Consider the following 18,884-nt stretch of genomic DNA (forward strand, 5'->3'; position numbering starts at 1 on the left):
ACGACAACTTCATGACCTAAATCAAGAAGCGCGTTTCTTTTTCGGAAGACTTTACTTCCTTTTAATGATGGAATTGATTCATCGTGTAGATCCATCTTTCTTACAGTAAATCAGGTAAAACTTTTTAGTTTAGTCCAAAGCAAAAGTATTTTCAGTTATTTGTACAAAAATATGTGATATATGTTTTGAATAACTTGGAGAATTTTCCCACACTTGGCTTTTATTTTCCTTTTTATCGTCCTCTATTCCATTTTAAATGAATTTTAACATTTTGGTTTGTTTCTCAATTTATGTCCTTTCCGAGGTAACAATAATTTCGGTGTTAAAACCTAGTTTTATCGTTCATAAATATGTATAAACATGATTTTGAGTTCATTTAATTGAAAATTTTGAAAAATTTTACTAGAATTGGGTAGTCAGTATATAAGACTAGGGCTGTTCTTTATTATCAGAGAGCACTAGATTCTAATACAACTACTGCTTTACTAGTATTTTTAATGGTAAACCAGTGTTTAAGATAAAAAATTTAAAATTCGAAAGAATTTAACCCCTTCCCGCACTTAAGATCTTGCAATGCCCTCATTTGCAAGAAATCAGTAACAATTTAAATTATTGAGAGTGATTTGTGTGAAAATGATTAAATTTTTACCAAAGTTTCCAAATATATTGGCGTTTGTTTGCTGAATGATAAATGGTGCACATCATTTGTTCATTCCGTCTTGTTGTTATTTCACATATATTTTGCATCTTGTCGTCAAAATTAGTTGCTTTTGCTGAACTTAATGCCAGTCTTTGAAAATGCGTTGTTTTACCCTGTTGTGTACATAAGATAAACTGCAAACATATATACATATTTTTGAAGTTTGGTATATTACCCCACATTCAAAAATTATTAAAATCTAAGAATAAAAGTTAGAAAATTATAACAACTATTACAATATTAACATAAGTATTAAACGTATCAACATTACAAATTACAAAATAAATAAAAATAAGTAGACTAGGGATGATACTGATACCAATAGGGGTTCCAAGCATAACCATAGGTGCTATAGAACGCTTCGGCAGGGTTATACGTAGGATACGGTGGTTGCATCTCTATAGACCAGGGAGGGAATATGGGTTTTGGTGTAGGAATATAGTTTATACCTATATGTTGGCAATGAGCTATGATTTGGTTCTGATGAACTTGCCAATCTTCAAATTCTCTCTGTCTAGCATTTTCGTACTCCTGTGAAGCTATAAACCTTTGCATTTCTTGCATCTCATTTCCCCCTCCTACATTACCTTGCTGTTGGTTTCTCTCAACCTGTGGATGTCTACCATGGTATTGTACTGCGGCGTTATTTCGCCTCTTCAAAACTTTCGCACCATGGTATACATTTAAACCTATAGTATCGCGGGGTTCTGGTTCTTCCACTAATAATCCCCCCCGACTTATATCCACACCGAGATATTCAGCAATCAAAGTAATAAAAATACCACCTCCTATTATGCTATGCGGTCTCATCCCCCTAACCATAGCTGATAAATAATAACCCACACAATAAGGTATACTTACAGCGCTTAGTGGGTCTCGAATACACATATGGTAAAACAAATCCTGTTCATTTACCTTTTCCTTGTTCTTACCTCTTTGTGTAATCGAATTAGCTAAAAACCTATGAATCACTCTTAATTCAGCTCTATCTATATCCAAATAAGAGTAATTTCCCCCTTTGAATCGGTGATGGCTTGTCATTTGACTCCATACACCGTGTGTATCAAAATTTTCATCTATCTTTCTACCATTTAGTATCAACCCTCTACAATCGGCAGATGCTAACTCCTCAGGCGTATATATACGTAAAGCCTGAGCCATGTCTAATAAAGACATGTGGCGCATCGAACCTCCTAACAAAAATCTAATAAAAGATCGATCGGTTAAACTAGCTACCCGATCGTTTAATTCTATACTACACAACAATTCTTCACACCATACTTTATATACAGGTCTACGCATGGTGAATAAACGTACCCAGTCATTAAAAGTAGAATTACCATACCTCTGTACAAGTAATTCCCTAATTGGCCCGGCCAATTCTACAGCTTCTAATGGTCCCCATTCTATGACCCTAGGTACCTCAACAACCTTAGAATGAAGAGTATGCAAACCCCTTTGGTATTTTGGATAATCTATCCAAAGTCTGTAAAATCTCAGGTTCGGGTGCAAATCTTCCAAGTGCATATCAGAAAAGGTCATGACTGGATGAGGTATATCTTGCTTGTAGTAGTTATCCACCTCCTGTTGTTCTGCATTCTCAGCAGGAGCATTGCGAGCTTGGGATGAAGATTCACCCCTTTCAGTCTGTAAAACACATCAAACACAATTTTTGTGTATCCAAATATGCATTAGTGTCAGTAAAATCATCAATCAAAATAATTACAATGACATGATCAATTTATATCAAACTTATATTAATTTTTCAAATATTTACAATTTTAAAAATATTGTTTTTACAAAGTTTACAATATTAATTTAAGATTTAAATATTAATTTTAAAAACATGGTAAAAATAAAATTAAAAATCTTTTTGGCTTTTTATCCCACTTTAATCAATCAAATATTATCAAAAATATGCGCCCCTCTTTTCGGTAAAGTAATTTCGGTTCCAAAACCTAATTTAACTCATGACGAATTTTTGAAATATTTTGGGTTGATTGATTAAAGATATTTATACCTTAAGAATAAACGTTAAATTTCACAGTGATGTAATAAATTTTTGAATGATATCAATAATTTCGGTCGCCAAACCTAATTTTATTCAATACCAATTTAATACTTTTTAGCGAACAAATTAGCGTTTATTATCAAAAGGTTAAAAATAAAAAAAAATAAAATAAAAACTGTACAGACTTACCTGTGAAATAGATTTCTTAGTTATATGATCTATCCCATTCATAAGATAGTCGGTTTAATTGGTTTTCCATAGCTACATAGGCGTAACCTCTAGCATTCAGTGTCTTTTCTTCTAAACATATGAACGGTCCGTCTCTGCATAAAGTAACAAATTCGGTATTTGAATAGGTTTGATTATTTGAACATTTACCTCCATGTGACCATTTTCCGCATTTGTGACATCTTTCTAGTTGTCGTGCTCTTCTTTTCACTGCGGATTTTGATTTTTCTTTACCAAATTGTAACTTATTATCTTCGCATCTGGATTCTTTTCTAACTCCGTCCATTCTTTCTCTGATTACTGATACTATTTCACTTGGAAGTGTGTCATTATTACGTTTAGTGATCAAAGCGTGTAGCATTAGACCATGGTTTAGTTCACAGGCAGTCTTCATTTCCTAAAAAAAATAAAAATTCAGAATGGGGGGAGAAGACTAGTTCTTTCGAGAACTACACGAAAACAGACAATCTAACTCTAACAGAAATACATAAACCCCTTGATTCTCCCCATACTTAGTCAGCTGTGGTATCGAAATTGTGATTAACATTATTTTCAATTGAATCATCAACAACTTGTATATCTTTGACTTTTACTTCAATCCATTTGTTGATTTCCTCCGTAACTTTCACAAATTCAACTAACATTGCCTTTTCTTTTGACGATAAATTGGATATTAATCGTTTATATAACTTAAAGTTTCCTTTAATCTTAGCATCGTGAATCCGTTTATAAAGTTTCTTCGTTGAACTGTTAAAAATGGGTTCATCTAATTTCGTATCATCAACGGCATTCTTTGTGATTGGATCATCATTAAGTGTTTCTTCATCTTCCCCACACTTATGCATTTTTATTGGTCTAACAGTTTTGGTTTGTGGAGATCTAAACTTTCGGTTCACAAAGGTGATCGATGTATAACCATCCCTAAGTGTCATTCTACCTTCTCTTACATCAATGAATGCCTCGTTGGTTGCTAAAAATGGGCGACCTAGAATTAGAGGAATATCAAGGTTTTCCTCCATATTAATCACTATGAAGTTTGCAACAAAGGTCAAACTTCCCACGTTAACAAGTAAATTATTTGCTATTCCAACCGGGTGTTTAATGGTTTGGTCAAATGATTGAACACCTATTTTGGTTGGTTTTAATTTACCCATGCCTAATCTTTTGTATAAGGAAAGAGGCATAATATTTGCACTTGCTCCTAAATCTGCGAGTCCATTATATACAGCACCATCATTAAGTAAGCAAGAAATGATAAAGTCACCCGGGTCTCCTGCTTTAGTAAGTCGAGTTGGTTTGTAAACTTTTTTCGGGTGTTCTTTCCTTAGTTCTTTCATTTCTATTTGAATTTCTTGTTCACATTTTTCTTCGTTTCTTGGAATGGGAGGTTTGTATAGGAATTCTTCTTCATCACTCCAATTTGAATCCTCCCTATATTCCAGTTTTGATTTTTCATATGTTGTTGATAACATATTTATGTTTTCATTTTGAAGGTTTTCTTGGGTGGTGAAATTATGATTAACTTCATTGTCAACTTCCATCGGACCATGTATGTAATGTTTAACTCTGTGACCATTAACTTTAAATTCAATCCCATTTGAATTTATTAATTCTATCATTCCGTATGGGAAAACTCTTTTGACTATGAATGGTCCAGACCATCTTGATTTCAATTTTTCAGGAAATAGCCTGAATCGTGAATTGAAAAGAAGAACTCTGTCTCCTTCTTTAAATTCTTTTGAACTTCTGATTCTTTTATCATGCCATTTCTTCGTTCTTTCTTTATAGATTAACGAATTTTCGTATGCTTCATGTCTTAATTCTTCTAATTCGTTTAGTTGACTTAATCGTAAACGTCCAGCTTCATGTAAATCAAGATTACATGCCTTCAAAGCCCAAAATGCTTTGTGTTCAATTTCTACTTGAAGATGACATGCTTTTCCATAAATAAGTCTAAAAGGTGTGGTTCCAATTGGAGTTTTGTAGGCTGTTCTAAAAGCCCAGAGTGCATCCTCCAATTTAATGGACCATTCCTTCGGATTTGATCCTACGGTTTTCTCTAGAATACGTTTTAAAGCTCGGTTGGTATTTTCAACTTGTCCACTTGTTTGTGGATGATATGCGGTGGAGATTTTATGAGTTACTCCATATCTTTTAAGAACTTTCTCAAGTTGATTATTACAGAAATGAGTACCCCGATCACTTATTAAAGCTTTCGGTGTTCCAAACCTTGCAAAAAGACGTTTTAAAAAGTTGACTACAACTCGTGAATCGTTAGTTGGGAGAGCTTGTGCTTCCGCCCATTTAGATACATAATCAATGGCTACGAGTATATATAGATTATTATGAGATTTTGGAAATGGACCCATAAAGTCAATACCCCAAATGTCAAATACTTCACATACTTGGATGACATTTTGTGGTATTTCATCACGTTGACTTATTTTTCCGGCCCTTTGACAAGCATCACAGGATTTGCAAAGAAGGTGTGCGTCTTTGTAAATTGTAGGCCAATAGAATCCAGTATTATAAACTTTTCTCGCTGTTAGTTGAGGCTCATAATTCCCTCCTGTTGGTCCTGTGTGACAATGGTTTAATATTTTACTAGCTTCATCTCCAAATACACATCGGCGTATTATTCCATCGGGACAACTTTTAAACAGATGTGGATCTTCCCAAAAATAGTGTTTTATATCACTGAAGAATTTCTTTCATCTTTGGTACGATAATCCTTTTTCAAGGAATCCACAAACTAAGTAGTTTGCATAGTCTGCAAACCATGGAATTTCTTTATAATCTATCTTCAATAGATATTCATCAGGAAAGTTCTCTTGTATGGCCGATTCATTTAGAACTTCTAATTCGGGATTTTCAAGACGAGAAAGATGATCAGCGGCGAGATTTTCTGCTCCTCTTTTATCTCGGATTTCAATATCAAACTCTTGTAAGAGTAAGATCCAACGGATTAATCTTGGTTTAGCATCTTGTTTTGAAAATAGGTATCTAAGAGCAGAATGGTCGGTATAGACCACCGTTTTTGCTAGAACGAGATATGATCGAAATTTGTCAAAAGCAAAGACAATAGCAAGGAGTTCTTTTTCAGTAGTTGTATAGTTCGTTTGTGCTCCTTGTAACGTCTTACTAGCATAATATATAGGTTGAAATCGTTTTTCAATCCTTTGTCCTAAAACGGCTCCCATTGCAAAATCACTTGCATCGCACATTAGTTCAAATGGTAGATTCCAATTTGGTGTTATCATGATCGGCGCATTAGTGAGTTTCTCTTTAAGAATATTAAAAGATTTGATACACTCATCCGAAAAGATGAATGGAGCATCCTTTTCTAGGAGTTTATTCATAGGAGTGGCAATTTTAGAAAAATCTTTTATGAAATATTGGTAAAAACCGGCATGCCCTAGAAAACTCCTAACTCCTCTAACATTGGTGGGATGTGGAAGTTTAGCAATTACATCTACTTTAGCTCTATCCACTTCAATTCCTTCTTTTGAAATTTTATGACCAAGAACGATGCCTTCTTTAACCATGAAATGGCATTTCTCCCAATTAAGAACTAGATTTGATTGTTCACATCTAATAAGCATTCGTTCCAGATTAACTAGACATGATTCAAATGTATCACCGAAGACTGAAAAGTCATCCATGAATAATTCCATGCATTCTTCTATCATGTCGTGAAAAATCGCCATCATGCACCTTTGAAAGGTTGCAGGGGCGTTGCAAAGTCCAAATGGCATGCGTTTGTAAGCAAAAGTACCATAAGGGCACGTGAATGTGGTTTTCTCTTGATCTTCGGGTGCTATTGGAATTTGAAAATATCCGGAAAATCCATCTAGAAAACAATAGTAACTATTTCCGGCTAATCTTTCCAACATTTGATCTATGAAAGGTAAGGGAAAGTGATCTTTTCTGGTGGCGTCATTTAATTTTCTATAATCAATACATACACGCCATCCTGTTACAGTCCTAGTAGGAATAAGCTCATTTTTCTCATTTGTAATGACAGTCATGCCACCCTTCTTAGGTACGCATTGAACTGAGCTTACCCATTGTAGTGACCCGAACTTTTCCATGTTTATATATATTAATTGAGAGTGATATTTACATGATTAAATGTTTCCAACATATTAAGCAATCAAACTTGTTAAGACTTGATTAATTGAAATAGGTTTCATATAGACAATTGACCACCCAAGTTGACCGGTGATTCACGAACGTTAAAACTTGTAAAAACTATATGATGACATATATATGGTTATATATATAGTTAACATTATATTATGATAATTAAACATATCATTAAGTATATTAACAATGAACTACATATGTAAAAACAAGACTACTAACTTAATGATTTTGAAACGAGACATATATGTAACGATTATCGTTGTAACGACATTTAATGTATATATATATCATATTAAGAGATATTCGTACATCATAATATCATGATAATATAATAATTTAAAATCTCTTTTGATATTATAAACATTGGGTTAACAACATTTAACAAGATCGTTAACCTAAAGGTTTCAAAACAACATTTACATGTAACGACTAACGATGACTTAACGACTCAGTTAAAATGTATATACATGTAGTGTTTTAATATGTATTTATACACTTTTTAAAGACTTCAATACACTTATCAAAATACTTCTACTTAACAAAAATGCTTACAATTACATCCTCGTTCAGTTTCATCAACAATTCTACTCGTATGCACCCGTATTCGTACTCGTACAATACACAGCTTTTAGATGTATGTACTATTGGTATATACACTCCAATGATCAGCTCTTAGCAGCCCATGTGAGTCACCTAACACATGTGGGAACCATCATTTGGCAACTAGCATGAAATATCTCATAAAATTACAAAAATATGAGTAATCATTCATGACTTATTTACATGAAAACAAAATTACATATCCTGTATATCTAATCCATATACCAACGACCAAAAACACCTACAAACACTTTCATTCTTCAATTTTCTTCATCTAATTGATCTCTCTCAAGTTATATCTTCAAGTTCTAAGTGTTCTTCATAAATTCCAAAAGTTCTAGTTTCATAAAATCAAGAATACTTTCAAGTTTGCTAGCTCACTTCCAATCTTGTAAGGTGATCATCCAACCTCAAGAAATCTTTGTTTCTTACAGTAGGTTATCATTCTAATACAAGGTAATAATCATATTCAAACTTTGGTTCAATTTCTATAACTATAACAATCTTATTTCAAGTGATGATCTTACTTGAACTTGTTTTCGTGTCATGATTCTGCTTCAAGAACTTCGAGCCCTCCAAGGATCCATTGAAGCTAGATCCATTTTTCTCTTTTCCAGTAGGTTTATCCAAGGAAATTAAGGTAGTAATGATGTTCATAACATCATTCGATTCATACATATAAAGCTATCTTATTCGAAGGTTTAAACTTGTAATCACTAGAACATAGTTTAGTTAATTCTAAACTTGTTCGCAAACAAAAGTTAATCCTTCTAACTTGACTTTTAAAATCAACTAAACACATGTTCTATATCTATATGATATGCTAACTTAATGATTTAAAACCTGGAAACACAAAAAACACCGTAAAACCGGATTTACGCCGTCGTAGTAACACCGCGGGCTGTTTTGGGTTAGTTAATTAAAAACTATGATAAACTTTGATTTAAAAGTTGTTATTCTGAGAAAATGATTTTTATTATGAACATGAAACTATATCCAAAAATTATGGTTAAAATCAAAGTGGAAGTATGTTTTCTAAAATGGTCATCTAGACGTCGTTCTTTCGACTGAATTGACTACCTTTACAAAAACGACTTGTAACTTATCTTTCTGACTATAAACCTATACTTTTTCTGTTTAGATTCATAAAATAGAGTTCAATATGAAACCATAGCAATTTGATTCACTCAAAACGGATTTAAAATGAAGAAGTTATGGGTAAAACAAGATTGGATAATTTTTCTCATTTTAGCTACGTGAAAATTGGTAACAAATCTATTCCAACCATAACTTAATCAACTTGTATTGTATATTATGTAATCTTGAGATACCATAGACACGTATACAATGTTTCGACCTATCATGTCGACACATCTATATATATTTCGGAACAACCATAGACACTCTATATGTGAATGTTGGAGTTAGCTATACAGGGTTGAGGTTGATTCCAAAATATATATAGTTTGAGTTGTGATCAATACTGAGATACGTATACACTGGGTCGTGGATTGATTCAAGATAATATTTATCGATTTATTTCTGTACATCTAACTGTGGACAACTAGTTGTAGGTTACTAACGAGGACAGCTGACTTAATAAACTTAAAACATCAAAATATATTAAAAGTGTTGTAAATATATTTTGAACATACTTTGATATATATGTATATGTATATATTGTTATAGGTTCGTGAATCAACCAGTGGCCAAGTCTTACTTCCCGACGAAGTAAAAATCTGTGAAAGTGAGTTATAGTCCCACTTTTAAAATCTAATATTTTTGGGATGAGAATACATGCAGGTTTTATAAATGATTTACAAAATAGACACAAGTGCGTGAAACTACATTCTATGGTTGAATTATCGAAATCGAATATGCCCCTTTTTATTAAGTCTGGTAATCTAAGAATTAGGGAACAGACACCCTAATTGACGCGAATCCTAAAGATAGATCTATCGGGCCCAACAAGCCCCATCCAAAGTACCGGATGCTTTAGTACTTCGAAATTTATATCATATCCGAAGGGTGTCCCGGAATGATGGGGATATTCTTATATATGCATCTTGTTAATGTCGGTTACCAGGTGTTCACCATATGAATGATTTTTATCTCTATGTATGGGATGTGTATTGAAATATGAAATCTTGTGGTCTATTATTATGATTTGATATATATAGGTTAAACCTATAACTCACCAACATTTTTGTTGACGTTTTAAGCATGTTTATTCTCAGGTGATTATTAAGAGCTTCCGCTATCGCATACTTAAATAAGGACGAGATTTGGAGTCCATGCTTGTATGATATTGTGTAAAAACTGCATGCAAGAAACTTATTTTGTTGTAACATATTTGTATTGTAAACCATTATGTAATGGTCGTGTGTAAACAGGATATTTTAGATTATCATTATTTGATAATCTACGTAAAGCTTTTTAAACCTTTATTGATGAAATAAAGGTTATGGTTTGTTTTAAAATGAATGCAATCTTTGAAAAACGTCTCATATAGAGGTCAAAACCTCGCAACGAAATCAATTAATATGGAACGTTTTTAATCAATAAGAACGGGACATTTCAGTTGGTATCCGAGCGTTGGTCTTAGAGAACCAGAATTTCACATTAGTGTGTCTTATCGAGTTTGTTAGGATGCATTAGTGAGTCTGGACTTCGACCGTGTTTACTTGAAAAATGATTGCTTAACAAATTTTGTTGGAAACTATATATTTTTAACATGTGAATATTATGTGATATATTAATCTCTTAACGCGTTTGATATTATGTGATAGATGTCTACCTCTAGAACAAGTCCCATTGACTCACCTAATAATAATGAAGAGTCAAATGTAAATTGGAATGATTCGTGGACTGATTCACAAGTTCCCGAAGAGGAACCGGAAGAAGAGTCGGAACCGGAAGAAGAATCGGAACCGGAAGAAGAATCGGAACCGGATGAAGAAATAGAACCGGTGGGGGAAATAATAAAACGGTTAAGTAAAAGAAAATCCTCAACCAACCGACCAAGGTTAATTATGGTCAATGGTGTTTCCGCCAAGGAAGCAAAATATTGGGAGGATTACCAATTCTCCGATGAATCGGATTCCGATGAGAATTCCGATGATGTTATAGAAATTACCCCAACTGAATTTAAAAAGGCAAAAGAAAATAATAAGGGAAAGGGCATAAAAATAGAGAAATCTAATTCCAACCCCGATGAACTTTATATGTATCGTCAACCCCCGAAGTCCTTAAGTTGTAACAATGACCCGGGAACCTCTAAACCACCAGGTTTTTCTAAACCAATGTGGATCACGACGGCTCATATTAGGGGAACATCATATATCCCTAGAAACTTGGCAAAACGAACCAAAACCGAAGAAGAAGAAACAAGCGAGTCGGAATAAGATAGTTGTATTCGTGTGGTGTAATATATGTAATATAGTGTGCTTATGCTTTATGATATATGTAAAAATTGCTTGTATTAATAAGTATTTTCTTTTTAATCTAACTCTTGTCTATTTTACAGTATAAAAACACAAAATGGATAGACAACCCAATATTTTAAGAGACCTACCCGGAGACATGATTGATGAAATCTTGTCTAGAGTCGGTCAGAATTCTTCGGCACAACTATTTAAGGCGAGATCAGTTTGTAAGACATTCGAAGAACGTTCCAAGAATGCCTTGGTTTATAAAAGGCTTTCGTTCGAAAGATGGGGGATATCACATTGGGAAATCCATAAGTTACGATGTGTTTACTTTGACGCATATATTGCGGGGAACCCAAATGCTATTTTACGCAATGGGTTAAGAAATTATTTTGACTCAATATATCCGAATATTGGACTTCGTGATTTAGAAAAAGCGGCTAACATGCAACATAAAGAAGCATGTTATGCTTACGGATTAGTAATGTTCGCTTCTCACCAAAGTGAGAACAAGAACATCGGGCTACAACTATTAAACAAAACGTTCCCACAAGTGACGGAGTCGGTAATTGGGGTAAGAAATGAGGTTTTTAGATTGTTACGGGACTGTTGGACATTACGTAACCCTCGTCCCTTTGACGACGTTACAACACGCTGTCTTATCAACGGCCATAACGGTTATGTTCCACAAGACCAAGGATGGGAAGTAACCCTAGTAAAACCAGAATGCATGACTTGTTTCTGGACGTATGAATTACGTGTCTTTATTGCCTTTGCTGAACGACTTGTGTACTAGCTAGAATTATCTTCACAACCATCTTGTATCAAATTTATTGTGTGCTATATTTCATGCTATATGTAAAATAAGCGGTATTGTAAGTTTGTAAATTATTGTGTAAAAGTTTGAGCGCGAAATATTATTATAATCAGTTTTTCATATAGAATTGTAGTAGTTGAATTGTATATTAGCTACTAAGTATGAACTTAACGGGTAGGTACTACCCGAATTTAAACTTATAAAACGCTAATATGAAGAAAAAGCTTTTATAAATGAGTTCATATTATGCTACGAAATACTATTAACTACTCTTAATATTCTGTATGATTAACTTGTTCCATTTAACTATTTTGAAGGAAATGGCACCGACTACTCGACACACCGTGAATATGAATGAAGAGGAATTCTGTACTTTTCTAGCTTCAAACATAGCCGCAGTACAGGCTGCGCTACATACCAACAATAACCTTGGATCTAGCAGTACAGGAAATCGTGTAGGATGCACCTACAAAGAATTCACTGCCTGCAAACCTTTGGAATTTGATGGAACCGAAGGACCGATTGGATTGAAACGGTGGACCGAGAAGGTCGAATCGGTGTTTGCCATAAGTAAGTGTACTGAAGAGGACAAATTGAAGTACGCTACGCATACCTTCACAGGTTCTGCGTTAACATGGTGGAATACCTATCTAGAGCAAGTGGGACAAGACGATGCGTATGCACTACCGTGGTCAGCATTCAAGCACTTGATGAACGAGAAGTACCGTCCCAGAACCGAGGTCAATAAGCTCAAGACAGAACTTAGAGGGTTACGAACCCAAGGATTTGATATTACCACGTACGAAAGACGATTCACAGAATTGTGCCTATTGTGTCCGGGAGCATTCGAAGATGAGGAAGAGAAGATCGACGCGTTTGTGAAAGGATTACCGGAAAGAATCCAAGAAGATATAAGTTCACACGAGCCCGCCTCCATACAACAGGCATGTAGAATGGCTCACAAACTAGTGAACCAGATTGAAGAAAGAATTAAAGAACATACTGCTGAAGAGGCCAATGTGAAGCAAGTCAAAAGAAAGTAGGAGGAAAACGGTGATAAGAATCACCAATACAACAACAACAGCAATTACAACAATAATCGCAACAATTATCCCAACAATCGCAACATCAATCGCAACTACAACAAACGGCCCAACAACAACAACAACAACAACAGCAACTACAACAATCATCCCAACAACAATAATAACCGCAACAACAACAACAACAATCAGAAGCAGCTATGCCAAAGGTGTGAAAAGTATCATTCGGGGTTCTGCCCCAAATTTTGCAACAAGTGTAAAAGAAATGGTCATAGCGCGGCGAAGTGTGAGGTCTACGGACCAGGGGTTAATAGAACGAAAGGAACAAATGGTGTCGGAACGAGTAATGGCGGAGCAAGTAGTGTCGGAGCAAGTTATGCCAATGTAGTTTGTTATAAATGTGGAAAACCGGGCCACATTATTAGAAATTGCCCGAACCAGGAGAACACGAATGGACAAGGCCGCGGAAGAGTTTTCAATATTAATGTGGCAGAGGCACAGGAAGACCCGGAGCTTGTTACGGGTACGTTTCTTATTGACAATAAATCTGCTTACGTTTTATTTGATTCGGGTGCGGATAGAAGCTATATGAGTAGAGATTTTTGTGCTAAATTAAGTTGTCCATTGACGCCTTTGGATAGTAAATTTTTACTCGAATTAGCAAATGGTAAATTAATTTCAGCAGAAAATATATGTCGGAATCGAGAAATTAAACTGGTTAGCGAAACATTTAAGATTGATTTGATACCAGTAGAGTTAGGGAGTTTTGATGTGATAATCGGTATGGACTGGTTGAAAGAAGTGAAAGCAGAGATCGTTTGTTACAAAAATGCAATTCGCATTATACGAGAAAAAGGAAAACCCTTAATGGTGTACGGAGAAAAGGGCAACACGAAGCTACATCTTGTTAGTAATTTGAAGGAACAAAAACTAATAAGAAAAGGTTGCTATGCTGTTCTAGCACACGTCGAGAAAGTACAAACTGAAGAAAAGAGCATCAATGATGTTCCCGTCGCAAAAGAATTTTCTGATGTATTTCCGAAAGAATTACCGGGATTACCCCCACATCGATCCGTTGAATTTCAAATAGATCTTGTACCAGGAGCTGCACCAATAGCTCGTGCTCCTTACAGACTCGCACCCAGCGAGATGAAAGAACTGCAAAGCCAATTACAAGAACTTTTAGAGCGTGGTTTCATTCGACCAAGCACATCACCGTGGGGAGCTCCTGTTTTGTTTGTCAAGAAAAAAGATGGTACATTCAGGTTGTGTATCGACTACCGAGAGTTGAACAAACTTACCATCAAGAACCGCTACCCACTACCGAGAATCGATGACTTATTTGATCAACTACAAGGCTCGTCTGTTTATTCAAAGATTGACTTACGTTCCGGGCATCATCAAAAGCGGGTGAAAGAAGATGATATTCCAAAGACTGCTTTCAGAACACGTTACGGTCATTACGAGTTTATGGTCATGCCGTTTGGTTTAACTAATGCACCAGCTGTGTTCATGGACCTTATGAACCGAGTGTGTGGACCATACCTTGACAAGTTTGTCATTGTTTTCATTGATGACATACTTATTTACTCAAAGAATGACCAAGAACACGGTGAACATTTGAGAAAGGTGTTAGAAGTATTGAGGAAGGAAGAATTGTATGCTAAGTTTTCAAAGTGTCCATTTTGGTTGGAAGAAGTTCAATTCCTCGGTCACATAGTGAACAAAGAAGGTATTAAGGTGGATCCGGCAAAGATAGAAACTGTTGAAAAGTGGGAAACCCCGAAAACTCCGAAACACATACGCCAGTTTTTAGGACTAGCTGGTTACTACAGAAGGTTCATCCAAGACTTTTCCAGAATAGCAAAACCCTTGACTGCATTAACGCATAAAGGGAAGAAATTTGAATGGAATGATGAACAAGAGAAAGCGTTTTAGTTATTGAAGAAAAAGCTAACTACGGCACCTATATTGTCATTGCCTGAAGGGAATGATGATTTTGTGATTTATTGTGATGCATCAAAGCAAGGTCTCGGTTGTGTATTAATGCAACGAACGAAGGTGATTGCTTATGCGTCTAGACAATTGAAGATTCACGAACAAAATTATACGACGCATGATTTGGAATTAGGCGCGGTTGTTTTTGCATTAAAGACTTGGAGGCACTACTTATATGGGGTCAAAAGTATTATATATACCGACCACAAAAGTCTTCAACACATATTTAATCAGAAACAACTGAATATGAGGCAGCGTAGGTGGATTGAATTATTGAATGATTACGACTTTGAGATTCGTTACCACCCGGGGAAGGAAAATGTGGTAGCCGATGCCTTGAGCAGGAAGGACAGAGAACCCATTCGAGTAAAATCTATGAATATAATGATTCATAATAACCTTACTACTCAAATAAAGGAGGCGCAACAAGGAGTTTTAAAAGAGGGAAATTTAAAGGATGAAATACCCAAAGGATCGGAGAAGCATCTTAATATTCGGGAAGACGGAACCCGGTATAGGGCTGAAAGGATTTGGGTACCAAAATTTGGAGATATGAGAGAAATGGTACTTAGAGAAGCTCATAAAACCAGATACTCAATACATCCTGGAACGGGGAAGATGTACAAGGATCTCAGGAAATATTTTTGGTAGCCGGGTATGAAAGCCGATGTTGCTAAATACGTAGGAGAATGTTTGACGTGTTCTAAGGTCAAAGCTGAGCATCAGAAACCATCAGGTCTACTTCAACAACCCGAAATCCCGGAATGGAAATGGGAAAACATTACCATGGATTTCATCACTAAATTGCCAAGGACTGCAAGTGGTTTTGATACTATTTGGGTAATAGTTGATCGTCTCACCAAATCAGCACACTTCCTGCCAATAAGAGAAGATGACAAGATGGAGAAGTTAGCACGACTGTATTTGAAGGAAGTCGTCTCCAGACATGGAATACCAATCTCTATTATCTCTGATAGGGATGGCAGATTTATTTCAAGATTCTGGCAGACATTACAGCAAGCATTAGGAACTCGTCTAGACATGAGTACTGCCTATCATCCACAAACTGATGGGCAGAGTGAAAGGACGATACAAACGCTTGAAGACATGCTACGAGCATGTGTTATTGATTTCGGAAATATTTGGGATCGACATCTACCGTTAGCAGAATTTTCCTACAATAACAGCTACCATTCAAGCATTGAGATGGCGCCGTTTGAAGCACTTTATGGTAGAAAGTGCAGGTCTCCTATTTGTTGGAGTGAAGTGGGGGATAGACAGATTACGGGTCCGGAGATTATACAAGAAACTACCGAGAAGATCATCCAAATTCAACAACGGTTGAAAACCGCCCAAAGTCGACAAAAGAGCTACGCTGACATTAAAAGAAAAGATATAGAATTTGAAATTGGAGAGATGGTCATGCTTAAAGTTGCACCTTGGAAAGGCGTTGTTCGATTTGGTAAACGAGGGAAATTAAATCCAAGGTATATTGGACCATTCAAGATTATTGATCGTGTCGAACCAGTAGCTTACCGACTTGAGTTACCTCAACAACTCGCGGCTGTACATAACACTTTCCACGTCTCGAATTTGAAGAAATGTTTTGCTAAAGAAGATCTCACTATTCCGTTAGATGAAATCCAAATCAACGAAAAACTTTAATTCATCGAAGAACCCGTCGAAATAATGGATCGTGAGGTTAAAAGACTTAAGCAAAACAAGATACCAATTGTTAAGGTTCGATGGAATGCTCGTAGAGGACCCGAGTTCACCTGGGAGTGTGAAGATCAGATGAAGAAGAAATACCCGCATCTATTTCCAGAAGATTCGTCAACACCTTCAACAGCTTAAAATTTCGGGACGAAATTTATTTAACGGGTAGGTACTGTAGTGACCCGAACTTTTCCATGTTTATATATATTAATTGAGAGTGATATTTACATGATTAAATGTTTCCAACATGTTAAGCAATCAAACTTGTTAAGACTTGATTAATTGAAATAGGTTTCATATAGACAATTGACCACCCAAGTTGACCGGTGATTCACGAACGTTAAAACTTGTAAAAACTATATGATGACATATATATAGTTATATATATAGTTAACATTATATTATGATAATTAAACATATCATTAAGTATATTAACAATGAACTACATATGTAAAAACAAGACTACTAACTTAATGATTTTGAAACGAGACATATATGTAACGATTATCGTTGTAACGACATTTAATGTATATATATCATATTAAGAGATATTCGTACATCATAATATCATGATAATATAAAAATTTAAAATCTCTTTTGATATTATAAACATTGGGTTAACAACATTTAACAAGATCGTTAACCTAAAGGTTTCAAAACAACATTTACATGTAACGACTAACGATGACTTAACGACTCAGTTAAAATGTATATACATGTAGTGTTTTAATATGTATTTATACACTTTTGAAAGACTTCAATACACTTATCAAAATACTTCTACTTAACAAAAATGCTTACAATTACATCCTCGTTCAGTTTCATCAACAATTCTACTCGTATGCACCCGTATTCGTACTCGTACAATACACAGCTTTTAGATGTATGTACTATTGGTATATACACTCCAATGATCAGCTCTTAGCAGCCCATGTGAGTCACCTAACACATGTGGGAACCATCATTTGGAAACTAGCATGAAATATCTCATAAAATTACAAAAATATGAGTAATCATTCATGACTTATTTACATGAAAACAAAATTACATATCCTTTATATCTAATCCATACACCAACGACCAAAAACACCTAAAAACACTTTCATTCTTCAATTTTCTTCATCTAATTGATCTCTCTCAAGTTCTATCTTCAAGTTCTATCTTCAAGTTCTAAGTGTTCTTCATAAATTCCAAAAGTTCTAGTTTCATAAAATCAAGAATACTTTCAAGTTTGCTAGCTCACTTCCAATCTTGTAAGGTGATCATCCAACCTCAAGAAATCTTTGTTTCTTACAGTAGGTTATCATTCTAATACAAGGTAATAATCATATTCAAACTTTGGTTCAATTTCTATAACTATAACAATCTTATTTCAAGTGATGATCTTACTTGAACTTGTTTTCGTGTCATGATTCTGCTTCAAGAACTTCGAGCCATCCAAGGATCCATTGAAGCTAGATCCATTTTTCTCTTTTCCAGTAGGTTTATCCAAGGAAATTAAGGTAGTAATGATGTTCATAACATCATTCGATTCATACATATAAAGCTATCTTATTCGAAGGTTTAAACTTGTAATCACTAGAACATAGTTTAGTTAATTCTAAACTTGTTCGCAAACAAAAGTTAATCCTTCTAACTTGACTTTTAAAATCAACTAAACACATGTTCTATATCTATATGATATGCTAACTTAATGATTTAAAACCTGGAAACACAAAAAACACCGTAAAACCGGATTTACGCCGTCGTAGTAACACCGCGGGCTGTTTTGGGTTAGTTAATTAAAAACTATGATAAACTTTGATTTAAAAGTTGTTATTCTGAGAAAATTATTTTTATTATGAACATGAAACTATATCCAAAAATTATGTTTAAACTCAAAGTGGAAGTATGTTTTCTAAAATGGTCATCTAGACGTCGTTCTTTCGACTGAATTGACTACCTTTACAAAAACGACTTGTAACTTATCTTTTTGACTATGAACCTATACTTTTTCTGTTTAGATTCATAAAATAGAGTTCTATATGAAACCATAGCAATTTGATTCACTCAAAACGGATTTAAAATGAAGAAGTTATGGGTAAAACAAGATTGGATAATTTTTCTCATTTTAGCTACGTGAAAATTGGTAACAAATCTATTCCAACCATAACTTAATCAACTTGTATTGTATATTATGTAATCTTGAGATACCATA

Source organism: Rutidosis leptorrhynchoides, chromosome 8, assembly GCF_046630445.1.
Source record: "Rutidosis leptorrhynchoides isolate AG116_Rl617_1_P2 chromosome 8, CSIRO_AGI_Rlap_v1, whole genome shotgun sequence".
Lineage (NCBI taxonomy): Eukaryota > Viridiplantae > Streptophyta > Magnoliopsida > Asterales > Asteraceae > Rutidosis > Rutidosis leptorrhynchoides.